Genomic DNA, 14,018 nt, shown 5'->3' with positions numbered 1-14,018 from the left:
TGTATCATATGACCTCACTGATATGAGGAATTCTTAATCGCAGGAAACAAACTGAGGGTTGCTGGAGTGGGGGGTGGGGTGGGAGGGATGGGGTGACTGGGTGATAGACACTGGGGAGGGTATGTACTCTGGTAAGCGCTGTGAATTGTGCAAGACTGTTGAATCTCAGATCTGTACCTCTGAAACAAATAATGCAATATATGTTAAGACAAAAAAAGAAGAAGAAGAAGGTAGCAGGAGGGGAAGAATGAAGCAGAGGAAATTGGAGGGGTAGACGAACCATGAGAGACGATGGACTCTGAAAAACAAACTGAGGGTTCTAGAGGGGAGGGGTGTGGGAGGATGGGTTAGCCTGGTAATGGGTATTGAGGAGGGCACATTCTGCATGGAGCACTGGGTGTTATGCACAAACAATGAATCATGGAACACTACATCTAAAACTAATGATGTAATGTATGGGGATTAACATAAGAATAAAAAAAAATGAAATATGCAACTAAACAATTGCCTGGTCTCTAGTTATAAATTCTATTAAAGTCTATTTTGAAACTATTAAAACTCCATGAAAAATAATCTAGATTTAAAGTATTGTTCTTTGAGCTCTAAAATGTTGATATTTTAGAATCTCAAAGAGGTTGAGTGATAACGTGCCCATTTTGTCCTCAAAATAAGCTTATCAAGAGAATTTGGAAAGCAGGGCCCTGCCCCCTGAGAATATATAAAGAATGACTTCTAGGAAAAATTTACGTCAAAGTTCTGTAACCAAAAATATTCCAAAGTGATTAACACCCATTGATGTGTTCAGTCTGGTAAGACAACCCTCAAAGCATATAATAAAATGTAACTAAATATAGCACCACAATCTACCTGTAATGTTGTAAATGTAACAAAATTCAAATCCAGTAGAAACATAAAAGTTTTGGGGGCAACCTCAAAACAATGAGCTTCCATTCATTATTCTGTCTTGTAAGACTGAGATAATTAGGGGGGAGGCAACAAAGTCGGGCGGTCCATATATACACATGGATCCATATTGTACCCATATTTGTAGATTTCAGGATAATGTGAGCAACTTTACCTATTGTACTGTGTGTGTGCGCGCATGGGTGGGGTGTGTTACAGGCTTCCTTGAAGTTTTGTCTTTGCTATATATCAGCTTTGCTTCCTTAGTAGTCATTTTCTCTAAGTTACTCCTTCACTAATTGGGCAAATGTGATAATTTGTAATGGGTCTCCAACTCATTAGTGTAATTTAGTCAGGTTCTACTGTATTTCACCAGACACACCAACCAGGCTGCCACACACATCTGTTTTTAGAGCTCTATTTCATAGTATCCACAATATTTCTGCTTTAAAATTGAGAAATGATTGCTCCTTAATCAGCTATTTGTTATACTGAGCTATATAAATATATGCAGTGTCATCCATAAATAATTTTAGGGTAGAACACAGTAACAATTAACATCTGCATAGAGCTTTAAAGTTTACAAAGCTTTTTCTTACATACCCAAACACAAAATCCCATGTATTCCCCCTCTGAAAAAAAAGGTATTACATATTTTTAAAAACTTAGAAGGCAGCATATTATAGTATTTCTAAACATGGGTACTTGATTCATCCAGATCTCTGCTATGTGACCTTGGCCATTTATTGAACCTCTCTGAGCTTAAAGGTTTCCTTCTTTAAAATTTGTGTAATATCGGGGCACCTGGGTGGCTCAGTCGTTAAGCGTCTGCCTTCGGCTCAGGTCATGGTCCCAGGGTCCTGGGATCGAGCCCCACATCGGGCTCCCTGATCTGCAGGAAGCCTACTTCTCCCTCTCCCACTCCCCCTGCTTGTGTTCCTTCTCTTGCTGTGTCTCTCTCTGTCAAATAAGTAAAATCTTTAAAAAAATAAATAAAATAAAATTTGTGTAATATCTACTTCAGTTTCTTTGTTGGGGGGTGGGAGGAGGAGTCAAATTTTTGAAAATGAATATAAAGTTCTCAACACATAGTAAATGCTGAATAAATGTTACCTGTTATCATGATCCCACTGTGGCAGGTAATATCATGGTCCTTTGTAAAAGACACTTACATCAAATGACAGAAAAAGGAGATAGTTGGCAGATACAGAACTAGGGTTTGCAGGTTGGGAAGACTGGGAGTCATTATGCAAAGGCAGCATCTCGTGCCTAGCAAGAGGGCTGGAGGGCTGAGTATTGCACCTCAATATTGCAAACTGGGACAAAAGGAAGCAATGCCTCTTAATCTGAAGCCCTATGTTGCTTAAAACTGGAAGTGTGTGGAAGGAGACTAGAACAAAGGATACAGATGTGAGGGCAAAGATGTTACCAAAAAGGAGGTAGGCCCGAGGTAGATGCCGGAAAACCTGGATCTGGAGTGGAAGACTGAAGGTACTTAAAAAGCTTGAGAGAAGGAAGCAGGAAACGGGGAAATCCTAGCAAGCTAGCAGGTGGGAGGGCAGTCTGAGCAAACGTCAGAAATAGAAGCTGTTGCTGGACAGGACTATCTTGCATGTTCCATGGCCTTCACTTAGTAAGAAGGCTAGGGGAACAGGAGACAGAAGTAGGGAAAGATTTCCTTATACTCTCAAATCACTAGCTACCATGGGAGGTAGCATGCATGTAAAACAGACATTGAGGAGGGCTGGTTTTTCTGGAGCAGTCCTCAGACCCCAGACAGGAGGAGGAAATTAGCCCTTTTCCTGTTTCTGAATTTCCTAGCTCTGTGCCCATCGGGGTGAGAGTCAGGGGGTTCTTTAACCAGAAGCTCAGCAGATGACTCTGTACCGGCCCCACAGAGACTGATAATAATGACCAAAGAATCAATTTGATTAGTGGCTTCCCCTTGATGGGCAAAACCCTCTGCTGTTACTCTTTTTCCAGTGGCATGGTCAGAATTAGAGTGGACTAGCTTCAAATAGTCCGCCTTTGGCTTCTCCTGGATCCTTATCGTAGCTTTAGTCCCTAAGCCAAGAAAAATGGCACCCCATGAAACCCCCTCATAAATTTCTGAGTTTACTGTGGTGGAACCATCAGCCCCCTGGTTTGAGAGGAAAAGAAACTGCCATCCACTCACAGCAAAAAGAGTCTCTCTCCTATCTCTAAGAATTCCAAACTAAGGAACGGGGCTGAAGTCTGGAAGGTCAGAGAACACTTTCTTCTGTCAACTCTTCATGCTTGTGTGAAGTGCCATTCCATTCTGAGCTGGCAGTTCACTGACATGTTTCTCTCTCGAACATACCATTAGAGAAGTTTGGACCATCTGTCTGTCCGACAGACCATCTGTATAAAGCACTAGCTCCCCTTCCAGAAAATAGAAAAGGGACACACTCAGATTTTTACAAGGAAGAGAGAGTGAGGATGCCAGAGAGGAGTCTTTACATCTATCTTTGTTTCCAAGCTCTCTTTTTGGCGATCACTGGAAGAAAAGATTCCAGGAAAATGAAGGTAAAAAAAAAAAGTTATGGCAAATGGTTTTCACCCAAAAGAGGATAGAGCAATTTGAAAGGCAGTCAGGGAAAATACAGAACACTGCATGGCTTTAAGGGTTTGCAAGGATAAAGATCAGAATGGGAGGAATCAAGTGGTCTGGGCTCTGCTGTCAGAGGCATCTTGGCACACATCGTTCACTGCGTGTAGGGTCTCATGACCTTGAGCAAATTAGGAGTTGTCTGAGGTTGAGCGTCCTCATCAGTACCCTGAGAATCATTCATACTTCCTTTTCACAACTGAAGTTCCTAGCAAAGCACCCGAAATATCATAGTGTTAAATGCAGGATAGCTACTGTGTTAATTTTGTGATTTTTTTCCCCAAGGCCTTCAACAGGACGCACCCCATATGTTTATTCTTACCCACCAACTATCTGTTGATGACATTTCCTTATCCTATTCACAGGGAAGTCCTAATCTCTTCCATATCCTCTTCAGAAAAATGGTCACTTCACATTATATTTCAGGCTAAACCCAAGTTCAGCTTTCTTCCTTAAAATTCCCCAACTACAAACTCCCCAGTGATAACTGTATTCTGTAAATCATTCATATTGACTCCATTTTTTGGTTCTGAACCTGATGCTGCCTTGTTTAGCAAGTTAATTTCTCTTTTGATAATGTAACATTAGCAATAATACATTAACATATTTGAGGGGAAGAAAGTCATATGCTTACAACTTTGTGTTCCACACTATAACTGATATAAATAGTGAACCTAGCAGGTATTCCAATAAACACATCGGTAAATGATACCACTGAAAGGACCACAGATGCAAAAGGATATTACACACAAAAGCATTCATTGAGAACTCTGATTTACTTATGCAAAAGTGACCTTAATCTAGATTTAGGTAATAGTTCTGAGATTAAGGAGTAGAAAAAATATATATATATGTATATAATATGTATTATATTATATATATGGTTGCAGTCAAATGAGTCTTGGGGAAAAAACATACACCAGATAGGAAATATAGAATTCCATTTAGTGAAAGCTTTGGGGGGAAAAAATGCATCAGTGCCTTTAGTGATGGGAGAGAGAAAAAAAATCGAACTTGAATGGGCAAACACACATCCAGTAGAATCACAGCAGTAAGGCAAGATAGGTCAAAGAAGAGGAAAGGGATAAAGGAGGTAAGCATCCACCAGATGAACACAAGAACTCAACCATCTGTGAGCAGGACAGACTCTGGTTCATGAAAGTATTTGCAGTCAAGAGACACTCAGAAAAACTTAAGACTACTTGTATATATGCTCTTACTTGGGGGACTGGAATCAGAACAAGTTAATTGATAAAATGTTGAATATTTAATATAGTCCAGATTCTTTGGTAGAAGAAAGATCCTGAGCAAAAGTCACATATAAACATGGCTTTCCTTTAGAAGAAGTGCAAGTGGAATTTTTTGCTTGTGTGTATCTATCTCCTTAACATGTTTATCACTATACATAGGGAAGCTCCCCAACAGGAAGAAAGTTAGCTCATTCACCCACTGTTTGTATTACCACTCACTCCTTTTCAGGTACAATTGCACCTTTATTAAAGTGATTGTTCAAACTGCTTGTACTTTAATTTCTACTGTTATCCGAACATTGGTCTCCATTTATATTAAAAAAACCAGTTTCTTTACTGAAATGCTTCTTCCACATTGTCTACAACGTTCCTGGCATGTATGATCAAAAATTTTAATTCCAATCATTTTTCCAAAGAAGTATACCCTGAACCATTGTGTGCTCACTTGGTCTTATTTCTGGGACTTGTTACCCACATCACGAATACAAAAAAAAAAAAAAATCAAGATGTTCTAAATAAAAGATTTAAATCTCCCATCCTGGAATGGCTTACCAAACACTTAGAATTCTGGCTTGCTCATATATATTAAAAAGGAGCAGCTAGAACACCAAAAACTGATTTTAAAAATATCTATACTATACACAAAAGCTAGAGAAATCTTGCAGAGATGAGAGAAAAGGCAGAGTTGAAATTTTCTTTCTTTGACAGCATAAAGTCAAAGGAAGATTGTTACCTCTTTTCTCTATCAAGAAAGCTTTCAAATGTGACCCTTTTTCCTGTTTACAGACAAGCATTGAGCTACATTCCCAAGCTCATAGCATTTTAGGATTGAACAATAGGAAAAATTCCTCAGCACGTGAAGTTCTGACTTGGTTCTCTCTTTCTCCAGCCTCCTTGAATGTTCCACAACAATTCACTTTTTCTATCAGCATGTTCCCCACTGACATCAATACTACTGAAAGATAATTTTCCTCCTCTCATTCATATTTTTATGGCCACACAGACCTGGATATTCACTTTTCTGTTCATTCATGTGAGGCAACGATTTGTATAAGCTCTGGCACTGTGCAGTACAAGGTTTAAACGCAAACTGAGCTTCCTAAATCATACTACTACTAACCATTGTAAGTAAATACTATAATATATCTTTTATTGAACACCAACTAAATTCCAGTCTCTCTTCTAGGTCCCTTATAAGTGTTACTTTTCTTAATCTTTTTAGAACAACCACACAAGGTAAGAGAAGGAAAAAGGTACAAAAGTAATCCATACAAAGTCACCTAACAAATGAGTAGAAAAACATTGAGAGACACACCCATAACATGCATTCTGCAAATACTGCCCAAACGAGGAGACCCTCGTTTCTTTGTCCCACAACCTGTAACTCTGGTTACTTTTGCCATTACCAGTTGCCAACATGGCACAGGATACCAAACGTTCCAATGAGATTTAGGTCATTGTCAATGTCAGGCCCTACCTCAAAGCACTGATGATTTACTATTATCAGGAACCCACTGGTTAAGGAGGTGACCCTTCAGAGGTCCCTTCGAAACAGAGACCACATCTTTCCACTGATAGAATGAGCCCTGTCATGACAAGATTATTTGATTTGCATTTAGAGAGACTTACTTCTCGACTGTCCATAATCAAGGATTTATGTGAAGAAACATTGGACTTGCAAATCTAAAAACTTAAGAAAAAATGGTATATATAGACTATATATCCTTATGTATACATAGAAAGAATATAAAGAGCTTTGAAGTCCGTCAGAATCTGGGGCAAAGGAATGAATCACTTTTTGCTTCATCTATAATATGGGAATGTTATCTTACTTTTCTTTGAGAAGTATAAATAATATAACCGTATCTGGCACATTGAATATATTTGTTGACTGTGAGAGAATTAGTTATAATTTATGACATCACCTCAATGTGTGCACGTGCATTATATTATTCAGGGAATTTTAGTTCAGTGCACCGTTCTAACCACAAATCCTGATGCAAGTTTATAGGCCTCTATCACAGCCTCGAGCATTTACTCTTTTGACCAATTGACATCCCTCGTCCCTTTCTTACTCTACTAGATTTGGATTTTAAGAAATGGAGCCTTAACATACAGGGAACATGGTTCTTGTCTTCCTTCTCGGCAGGCCATAAAATAGGCTCCATCAATTCATTATAAGGATAGAAAAACCCACAATCTGAAGGACAAAATCCTGCCTCCTTCGTTCCTAGGGAAAGGCTGACTTTGCAGAACAGAAATACCTGGGTCAAGTGGTACCAGGCCTGCAGAGTTAGCAAAGCAGAACTGAACTCATCACTGACAGCTCAGCTTAGCTCCAACAGGAACAAGGATTTTTACATCCTTTGCAAGATGTTCTTGAACTAAATAAAGGTCATGCACAATGACACAGCCCCACATAGGTCATCTTTGTGCAGGGCAATCTTAATCCTGTTTCAACTATCAAGTCCAAATTCCAGGGGACAGCCTTGAAACTGCAGCATGCCCCATCCAAATGCAGGAATTGCAACAAAGAAGCATGAGCAGAGAGAGGCCTTCTAGATTCCCCACAGCAGTGATCACAGGGCTTGTACCTGGTAGGTGTTTAATAAATACGCATCCTTTCATTGTGAACAAAACAAGATGTTAGATAAAGAGCAGTGTTAACACCACTTGCTGACATGTGAATTGGGTTTCTGCAACCACATATGGATGGGTGCACATGATTCTTGCTACTTCCATTCAGTATCATTTTGGGAGTTCTGAGCATAAGTGAGGTGACATCTGGAAAGGGCACTTTGGTTGCTCTGAGAAAGGATCTGATGAAATCATGGTACATGAAATGAGCTAATTTACAGAAATACAGCTTTCTCTCTCCCATTTTACTTAGCTCTCAGATTACATTTGGGGCTTTTGCCTACCCACATAAGTTACATAAATACACTAAATTAGAGTGGTCTTCCTAACTCTTAAGCCAGATGACGAAGAGGGACAGAACAGAGGTGAACTACCTATCGAGGTCCAGTTTTGTGTTAAGGATTTAACCAAGCGCTGTACAGTTGACCCCTCAACAACATAGGCTTGAACGGTGCAGGTCCGCTTAGACGTGGATGTTTTACCAGTGCTGTAAATATACCTTCCCTAGGATTTTCTTAAAAACATTTTCTTTTCTCTAGCTAACTTTGTCGCAATATAGTATATAATGCATATTACAAAATATATGTGAATTGACTATGTTATCAGTAAGGTTTCTGATCAACAGGAGGCTATTAAATTTGTGGGGAGTCAAAAGTTATATGAGATTTTCTACTGCCTGGAGGGTGGCATCCCTAATCCCCCACATTACTCAAGGGTCAAGTGCATATACACTCATTTGCTCATACATCACAGAGCCCCATTGAAGGACCTGATTGTCCCTGTTTTACAGATGGGATAACTGAGGCTCCAAGAGATTAGATATCCATCCCCAAGTCTGTCCATCTCCAACGCCAGTGCTCATTACCAACATATTTTCTTGTCATAATGATCTCTAACTCAGTCCTTTAATCCTGGTCTATCTGTCCCCCAAACATAACTTGGTGTGACAATCATCATCATGACCTATATTATCATTATAAAAATCCTATTGACACAATTTTCAAGTTTAACTCAAATTCTAGTCAACAGCCTCATAACTGACTGGAGTTTTCTAGAATCCACAAACCCTGTAATGATCTGTGTATTTCCAGAGAAAAGGCTAAATGCCCAAGTCTTTCTTACCCTTTTTGGATACTCAACAACAGTGTATTAGGGTCCTCACATTTTCTATTTTTCATGAATCTAAAGTTATACCTCCTGTACGTTGGTCAATTACTTGCACATGTATACAAGCTCATACACACATGTGTGCACACATACATAAACCCAAAACCAAGAGTGTTCCACAGAAATTACCGAGATGAGGCAGAATCAACCCATTTGTGAAGCACCCCAATTTTAACACCACAAATAGTGTTCACCCATCAGGAAGATCAATTCTTTAATCAACTGAAAATCGTACAGAAGACATTATTTTGTAAAGTCTTCAACCAAATATGAAGTCGCCATTACCATAGTACCTTACATTTCCACAGCAATGTGCAATTACAGGTCATTTTATTCTGTAATATTGCATCATAATCCTCATGATGACACTGGAGGTTAGGGATGTTTATTTCTAAACTACATGGGAAGGTATCAGAGCTCTGAGACTTTGACTGACTTACAAGCAGAACTGTCAATGTTCGACACCTAATTCTCAGTCCAAGGCCTTCCTTCTCTGGATTCTAACCCAGTCTCCCCCCAAACCCCCCCTTTACCTGTGACTATTGAGTGGTCCCAAATGGGGATTCAGATAATTAAGTGAATTGATTTAGTCCATTGCAAAGCCCCTGTACTAGCTGCACTTTAATTAACCCATATTTTCCTTGCAATTCAATGGGGGAACCCTGAGAAGTTGTTTTTAAGTGATAAAGAACAATAGCAAAAATATACAAGCACGCAGCTGTCATCAGAGACTATACCTACTTCATCCCAAGAGTGCATTTTCTGCTGTAGGCTGATGCTGGAGCTCATTCTATCAGCATTAGCCCCAATGTCAGTATCAGTTCGTGGAGCTAACACACAGCTCCAGGCTGTTGTAATGACTCAGCAATCAAAACTTCAAGTTCAGTGTGCCTGGTCCTCACCCACCTCCAGGGCTAGAGCTGCAAGAGCTCCCTTTTGCTCTTCAGTTTACGGGGTGATCTTTCTGGCTTCCTTTAAAGGTTCTCAGTAGCTGACTTTCCAGCTGTCAGCTCTGTCTGTTACAGAAGGAAAGAGCCATTCATGTGTTAAGTGCCCTTGGTCTTAAAAACATAGAAAGGCACTGGAGAATGTTGGGCCTGGTTGGCTCATTTGAGCAAAGACCCACAGAAAGGCTGGCCAACTGACTGGAACTAAATAGAGAAGGAATTGGAATTTCCTTTATTCTCCCCCAAATAAACAAACTCAAGGCATCCCTTTACTAATTAATTCTTTTATAAAAAATAACTCTGCATATATTCCTTCCAGGGAATTCCAGCCTTTTTCTTGACAACTCTGATAGGTTACCTGTACTGAAACAAAAATTTCCCTCCCTCCCTTTTCTTTTCTGAACTCACTAAGAAAACAAACCCTGTTCAAAAAAAAAAAAAACATGCTCTATCACAAAACAAATCTGGAAAAGAGAACAAAGCCATAGATCTGGAGCCTCTTCTGATTGAAAGCTTTTACTTTTGCTCTGACCTAAGCTAATAAAGATGCAAAGTTACAACTGCTCAAAGACCATCAGGAAACCTTGACCTACCAGGGAGATGCTCTACTCATTGCAGGAACTGTAATCAGCATTATCCTGAGTTGGCTTGTACCCCATTTCTATTATTAGCTGAAAATAAGTGATAATGAAAGTGTTGCTATCGCTAGAAGTTTTGCTCATTACAATTACTAAATCTCAAATACACAAAAGCCAAGATGTTTTCCTTATTATTTTTAAGACGGTGTTGAGCATAATCTGCAATTAATTTTTTCTTTAAACCAACAACACAAGTCTAAATATACCCACCCTGGGTGAGAATGTGAATGGGAGGGGAGCAGTCAGAATTAAATAGCCTCAATAAGAAGAGGCATTAATTTGCCAACTTCCAGAACGACAGTTTCAAAGGGCTTCTCCTTATTCAGAACAGTCCCCACACAAAATAGAAGACGTAACATACTGTCCCCTGTACCTGGTACTGGTTACCAAAAGCTGCAGGTTCCTGAGGAGCTGCCCAACCTAAGGAAGGGTGATGATCCAGGCAGAGTGTGGGGAACTCCTCTCCCCCGACACGACCCCCTCCCCACCCCCAAGCGCTGGAGCACTGATCAGGGCTCTACACGCTCCTCAGAGGGGTACCCTGTGTTTCCAGTACATGTATGACATTTGCCTTCAGGTTTCACAAATCCCAGGTTGTTTGCTCCACAAAGAAAATGGAATTTTATTTGGAGTTTCTCCTAGGTTTCAAGTCATTTAAAAATGAAAAAAGTCCCTTTCTGATAAAAGGAAATGTAACTGGAATCTCTGAGTAAAAGATGAAAATATCCTGAGCAGAAATAGTTGACAAGAATGACAGATCATACATTATACTGATGGGAGATAGTTTTCCCATAGTATCTTCACCAGGAGCAATGAGTGGAGGAAGTGACAGCCCGGGGGGGGCGGGAGGGGGTGTTATGTGGTGGGGGGGGGTGCGAAGAGGCATCTTTTAACACTGGCCCTCCTTAAATGATTTCTTTCATACCACTTTGCAAAAACATCAGATAGACATAAGGGATAGTCCATGGCAAGACCAGGATATAAACTCATCTTTAAGTTTTGTTTTGTTTTTTTTCTCTTTCTTTCTTTTTAGTTCACGATTGGGGGGAAATCCCTTATAGAGAAAATAGTCTTAATGTTTGGAGTATGAGCTCTGACATCTCTGGAGTTGGATGCCCCAATACATCTTTGACCCCCAGCTGTCTCTGAAGAAAGCTCAGGTTACAATTTGCATCATCTCTCTATCTACACACAGACACCCCCACTCGGAGAAACACCTCTGTGTGTGCTCCTCAGCCTGGTTAACGTCCTGTCAGCTCTCCCATGAAAATGTTCACAGAACAGTTCAAGTTGGCCAACATTCCATGAAATCTCACCATTCCTTCTAGGATAAACCGTCCACATGGTACTGATGGAGGAAGACTGAATGCTTCTACTTGGGGGGCTCAACATTTTAGAAATACATTTACGAGTGACTCTCACTTCTACGTGAGACCAGTGCAGAGATAAAAATACAGCTCCTGGAACACAGTGAAATGCTACTCTGCTTTAATTAAGTCACCTCGGGATGGAAATAGGTGAAACACTATCTGCATTTTACTTTGAGGGAAAAGGGAAAGAAAAAAAAAAAAAAGAAGTACAGCTAACCACCAGGAAACACTAAAGGGATGGAGTTAGGCAAGATGTTTGAACAAAGTCACCTGAATTCCTAACGCCTCCTGCTTGCTTTTACAACCAAGAGTAGACAGTTAGGAGGAATTTGCAACTGCACTTCCTCCTCTAGGGACCATGTAGGGTAAGGGGATGTTCCAAAATGAGAGACACTAGTCTTAATCAGGGGACAGAGCATTCAGAAAGGTTAATGAGATGCGATCGCAAGAGAATCTGTGCAAAAAAGGAGGTTCAAAATACTAAACAATTTCCACTTTGTTCTCATTTGTTCCAATTAAGAGATGTTGAAGCAGCTTTTCTGTATTCCACACATTTGCTGCTCTCCAGAGGAGATTTAACTATTCCAGAGAAAAAATAAGTGCCATGGGGGGGAAAAAAATCTACTATTAAGTTATCATAAAAGTCCAGATTACACCCCCAACCTCCACCCTCAGTCTCTGAGCAGACACACTTTTGCCTCTTACTCAGAGCTTCTGCCAGTTGCTTTCCTGATTTCCACAACTCCCCCAAATTTAGAGAGCATTTAAGGGAGGGAGAAGGCTGGAATTATTTTTTTTCCAGATTTCATAGAAGCAGAATTCACTGTGAAAATGTTAGATAAATAAGAGGAAGAGGGATGGGGGATGGTTATACAAATGCAAATAATCTCCTTGGCATGAAAATAGCCCCAAAATGCCACACACTGAGTTCTTCTGAGCATTACAGGCTCTAAAAATGCACTTATAAACTGCATATGGATTTCCGAAAACAAACAGGAAAGCACAAACATTGCAAGAAAACAAGGACCAAGATCTAAGGAGTCCCGTGACTTACCTTCCTTGTGGATCCTCAAAGTTCACCAAGGAAAATTTAAAATCCTCTAGCTTATCTTGCACTGCTCTATATTCTTCTTCTTCTTTTTTTTAAGTCACATAGGAGAAAAATAATCAGTTTTCAAAGGTTCCATTTATCTGATCTTCCAGCACCAGCAAAAACGTGTCCAAGAGACTCCGCCAAAAAGTAAGCCAAAAACTCATCAAAGGCAAAAAGAGAAAGGGGGAGTGGGGAAGGAAGGGGATGGTGAAGGCTGGGGGTTACACACTGTGAGTCCAAGTGCCCAGAGAATATTTTCACGCTGTTGAAATCTCCTACTGTATGGTATACCTGCTTTGGTTGTCACACAGACACACACACACTCACGGACACTCGCACATCCTCCTTCACGAGAAAGCAGTCGCCCCCACTCACTCACTCACACACACACACACACACACACACACACACCAGTGTAATGAAAACTGTCAGTAGTAACCTCCAATAGCTGCCGTGGGCTGCAGATGGTAGGGCTCACGGTTACCTTCCCAGATCGGTGTAGGATCAAAAGAACATCCAAAATCAGGGGGGGAGTTGCCCAGGACAAGGTAGATTCCGGATCCCTCTCCCCCGGGCAGATTCATCAAGCCAGGAGCAGGTCAATCAGCAGAGGTGTCTGCTCGCAGGGCGCCCCGGATTATGGCAAGGTTATTAATCTTGATGTGCTGCATCCCCCACCCCCAACACTCGGCAGCCTGCACTGAGATGATTGCCAGAGCTGTGTCTGCCCCTGTTCTACTGCATTTTGCTCAGCCCTCTGATGCTGCAAGTGAGACACGGTGGAGGCAAGAATACTAATAAGGTGGTTAGCTACAGTTTCTTCAAGGCAGCCGCACGCAGTACAGTAAATGTGTACTTCCCCGGGCTCTGTGTGTGTGCCTGCGTGTCTGAGGGGAGGGCAGGGAAACCATCTCCGGCCAGAAGGCAACATTGTTTGTAACCTGCCTGGAAGGACTAGATCATCATCAGAATCATCACGGTCCTGCAGTGGGATTGTCTAGGACAGTATTTTGTTTGGGATTAAAAAAAAAAAAAGGGGGGGAGGGAGGGGGCGCAGTTAATGGTTTGGAAGCCTAGAGCTGGCATTTGAATGGGGGTGGGGGAGAATGTCCAGAGAGACAAATTAGCTTTATAAATAAGCTCCAAGGAGACCAAGGCAAAATTTTAACATGCTGCTGCCCTGGCTGTTAAATGGAAATACAAAGCAATTTCAAAAACCAGCTCTAGCCTATAAATCTTGGAGCTGGCAACAAGTATCTGAATTTGACTGATGAGACTATGGACAAATGGATTCCTGGTAATATAAAAAGTTTGCTCATGCATTCTGCTTGGTAGCCATGCACCGATGTGTGCAGGGATCTAGGTACAGTTCATTCATTTTTAA

General features: G+C 40.8%; 1 protein-coding gene across 3 annotated transcripts in view; it reads right to left on the bottom strand.

The window, feature by feature from the left end:
* Window positions 1-13,365, bottom strand: part of LRRC4C (leucine rich repeat containing 4C) — a 1,062,461-nt gene extending 1,049,096 nt beyond the window's left edge. For all 3 annotated transcript variants that reach the window (XM_081798293.1, XM_081798297.1, XM_081798294.1), the window contains exon 1: window positions 12,596-13,365. The gene's annotated coding sequence lies outside the window, so the exon portion shown is untranslated. The remainder of the gene's footprint in view (window positions 1-12,595) is intronic.
* Between the last annotated feature and the right edge of the window lie 653 nt (window positions 13,366-14,018).

Source organism: Leptonychotes weddellii, chromosome 11, assembly GCF_054177405.1.
Source record: "Leptonychotes weddellii isolate Sample4059 chromosome 11, ASM5417740v2, whole genome shotgun sequence".
Classification (NCBI taxonomy): Eukaryota; Metazoa; Chordata; class Mammalia; order Carnivora; family Phocidae; genus Leptonychotes; species Leptonychotes weddellii.
Note: the sequence above shows the minus strand (reverse complement) of the source record. Positions and strands in the feature narration are given on the sequence as shown.